General features: G+C 50.7%; 2 non-coding genes and 1 pseudogene across 2 annotated transcripts; all 3 read right to left on the minus strand.

The window, feature by feature from the left end:
• Positions 1–317: 317 nt before the first annotated feature.
• LOC135531214 (U2 spliceosomal RNA) lies at positions 318–495 on the minus strand (annotated as a pseudogene).
• Positions 496–2,757: 2,262 nt separating this feature from the next.
• On the minus strand, positions 2,758–2,876 carry LOC135531215 (U5 spliceosomal RNA). Its single transcript, XR_010453973.1, has one exon. It is a non-coding gene; the product is annotated as a U5 spliceosomal RNA (small nuclear RNA).
• A 543-nt stretch (positions 2,877–3,419) lies between these two features.
• On the minus strand, positions 3,420–3,610 carry LOC135531213 (U2 spliceosomal RNA). Its single transcript, XR_010453972.1, has one exon. It is a non-coding gene; the product is annotated as a U2 spliceosomal RNA (small nuclear RNA).
• Positions 3,611–3,857: the final 247 nt, after the last annotated feature.

Consider the following 3,857-nt stretch of genomic DNA (forward strand, 5'->3'; position numbering starts at 1 on the left):
GACAGAGACACACACACACACACACACACACACACACACACACACACACACACACACACACTATCCTGGCCCAATTTTTTTTTTTTTTTTTTTTTTAACAAAAATGGCGGGAAACGGGGGACCCCATTGAAAAGCGCTCGCCCTTCTTTCAGTTTGAATGTTTTTCCTTCTTCTTTCTGCTAGCTAGCTAGCTAATTAGCAACTAGCTAGCTAACAAGCTAGCTAGCTAATTAACAACCTTAGCTAACTAGCAACTAGCAGCTAGCCAGCTGTTTATAGCTTTGTGAGTTTGTACTTTTCCTTGACAAGGAGAAGTAAGTGTTGCACCCGTTCCCGGAGGTACTGCAATACCGGATACGTCGATCGTAGGCCGGACGGAGCAAGCCCCATTTCCGACTCCCTGTTCAAAAAATCCATTTAATATAAGGTCCCCCGATGGGGGACGTATCAGATATTAAACTGATAAGAACAGATTTTTTTTTTTCAAAAATATATTTATTACATTCAAAATCAAACAATAATCATCAATACATCAACTTAAATATCCACTATCAACAAAAACAATCTTCCCAAACTAACAATCTATAACCAAAACCAAAAACCACTAACAAATAACCAGTAACCTACACACTATCCATATACGCCTCCTTCATACCACCAAAAGTCACCCAGTGCTCCCCTTCTCCTTCCTGGCCAGCTGTGACGCCACCTCCACTCCTAAATCCCCTACATCACCCCCATCTCCCACCATCCCCCTCCCCTGAACACGGCAACAGCACCCGGCACCACCCCACACTCAGGTCCATCGCACCCCCTCCGGACTCCGAACAGGGGACGTCACTTCCCCCAAATAGGAGGTCCGACTCCCCTCCATCATCCAACTTCTAGCCATACCCGGGAGGTCGAGATCAGCGAGGGTTTAAAAGATGACGATGAGGGGGCCCACGAGGCCCCGCTATCTCCCCACCCCCCGTTCTGCCCCTCCCCCCTCCTTCCACCTCTCCTCCTCCTGCTGTCCACCCGTTCCACCTTCTTTGTCCTCTTGTGCGGGGGGTGTATTTGCCAAACGGATTTGATATCTCTTCCCGTACTTTCTTCCAAATTCTTTCCCTGTTTCCCTCTCTACCAAATCCTTTCCCATTTCCCTCTCTACCAACTCCACCACCATCCCTCTTAATTCTTCCACCCTTGCCCTCACCGCTTCACTATTCCCCCAATCCCTCACACTCCTTCGCCTTCCGCCTTTCCTTCCGGACCCGTCGCCAAGACCACTTCCGCCTCCTTCCTCTCCGTTGTTGTCTCCTCTAGTCTCTCCACTCTCACCGTCTCCTCGCTCTCCCCCATCACAGTCTCCTTCTTCTTCTTTTTCTTCTTCTTCTTTTCCTCCACTTCTACCTCCTTCCCTTCCACTATTCCGTCCTCCTCTTCTTCATCCCGACCTCCTCTCCTTCTGTCCCCACCACCTCTCCTTCCATCCTGGCTCTCTCCTCCTCTTTTCTCCTCCTCCCCCGACTCCTTCTGCTCCGTGCTTCCACCCCTTTCTTCTGGGCTCCTCTCTTCCTCGTCTTCCTCCATCCTCCGCCTCGCTCCCCCAGCTGCAGACGCGTATGACCCACGCCGAGTCGGGCAGTCCCTCCACAGATGTCTACCGAGCCACACCCGTGGCATTTCTTCGGCTCGGCACATTCCCTCGCCTCGTGCTCACCCGATCCACAATATCTGCAACTCCTTGTGCTGCACGAGGCGGGTGTGTGGCCGTAGGGCCATACACTAAGCCTGCAGAACGGAGGCTGACGGGCATAATGTAACGTCCCCCTGTCAGCCCCCAGGGAGAACAATGCTGGAGGATGGAGGTAACCATCCAACCCCTTTGGGTCCTCTCTGAGGAGAGCCTGGAAACATCTCCTCCCATTCCAAAATCCTAAGGAATCTTTAATATGCTTTGCTGAGGAGATGCTATCCAGGTATCTCCCCAGAAAGGCCCTCACCTCCTCGTCCTTCACGTAGGGGTTATACATGGTAACCGTTACCAGCCTAAAATTCTTCTTAGCCAGACTTGTCACTATATAGTGACACATGGGCATCGCCTTCTCTGCTTCTCTCACTTCCCTCATTGTTTCATCATGTTTCTCCTCGTTATAGAAAGTCACGTCGTAGGCCAACTCCAATGGGTTCTCCTGGAGGCAGAACACATCTTTAACCCCCAACCTGAGTATTCCTATCAGCAGGGTCCTTCCAAAATCCTCCCTTCCCAACGGCTCTTTCTCTTTCTCCTTCCATGCAAATCTTATGGTATTTGCTATGCCGATACCAGGGACCGACGTGCTCATTGCGCTCCTTGCCATCTTCTCCCAAAGAATAGCACTCTCCCAAAAATGACCTGCGCTCCTTCCAAAAAAGCAAAGCAAAAGTAAACTTGCCGATTGAAAAACCGATCCAAAACCGACCACCGCACCTTAACGCCCTCCTATCTCCGACCTTTTGACTCAGCGAGCTCTGGGGCACCTCGGTACCAAGCTTGATCTGAGCCAAAAGGCCGAGAAGCGATAACCCACAAATGGAACCCTGCAAACGCCGGGCCCCCGGGGGCCTCGACAGAACTCGGCGGGTTTGCAAAAGCCGTCTCCAACCCTTCCTCCCTCCCCAGCCAGTCAGTCAGTCAGTCAGTCAGTCAGTCAGTCAGTCAGTCGCTAATGCGTCTTTAAGTCACTATCCTGGCCCACCACCTCTGTCAATTTCTCTTGAAACAAGATCCCGGGCTCTGCAAGAAGCAAAGCCACTCCAAAAATATGTTGAACTCGTGTAACTATTCCTCTCCACGGAAGTCTTTAGTAAAAGGCGAAAGGCTTGTGCGTAATGAAGAGAAACCAGAGTTGTATGGAAGCCAGAGGTCGGGGCCCGAGACGCACTCTGTGCACTCTCGGCCGGGTTCCCGCGGGTGCTCCCGGAACCCACTCTTCCGAGTTTGAGGGCTGTGGATAAAAAGAAGGTCACAGACACAGAGACGACAGAGACAGAGAGAGACAGACACAGAGACAGAGACAGAGAGACACACACAGAGACACAGAGAGACACAGAGAGACACAGAGAGACACAGAGAGACACACAGACACACACACACACACACACACACACACACACACACACACACACACACACACACACACACACACACACTATCCTGGCCCAATTTTTTTTTTTTTTTTTTTTTTTTTTTTTTTTTAACAAAAATGGCGGGAAACGGGGGACCCCATTGAAAAGCGCTTCGCCCTTCTTTCAGTTTGAATGTTTTTTTCCCTTCTCTTCTTCTGCTAGCTAGCTAGCTAATTAGCAACTAGCTAGCTAACTAGCAACTAGCAGCTAGCTAGCTGTTTACATAGCTTTGTGAGTTTGTACTTTTCCTTGACAACGGGAGAAGTAAGTGTTGCACCGTTCCCGGAGGTACTGCAATACCGGGTCGATGCGTGGAGCGGACGGAGCAAGCCCCATTTCCGACTCCCTGTTCAAAAAATCCATTTAATATAAGGTCCCCCGATGGGGGACGTATCAGATATTAAACTGATAAGAACAGATACTACACTTGATCTGAGCCAAAAGGCCGAGAAGCGATAACCCACAAATGGAACCCTGCAAACGCCGGGCCCCCGGGGGCCTCGACAGAACTCGGCGGGTTTGCAAAAGCCGTCTCCAACCCTTCCTCCCTCCCCAGCCAGTCAGTCAGTCGCTAATGCGTCTTTAAGTCACTATCCTGGCCCACCACCTCTGTCAATTTCTCTTGAAACAAGATCCCGGGGTGCTCCCGGAACCCACTCTTCCGAGTTTGAGGGCTGTGGATAAAAAGGTCACAGACACAGAGA

The sequence above is a fragment of the Oncorhynchus masou genome, unplaced genomic scaffold (assembly GCF_036934945.1).
Source record: "Oncorhynchus masou masou isolate Uvic2021 unplaced genomic scaffold, UVic_Omas_1.1 unplaced_scaffold_15549, whole genome shotgun sequence".
In the NCBI taxonomy this organism is placed as follows: Eukaryota; Metazoa; Chordata; class Actinopteri; order Salmoniformes; family Salmonidae; genus Oncorhynchus; species Oncorhynchus masou.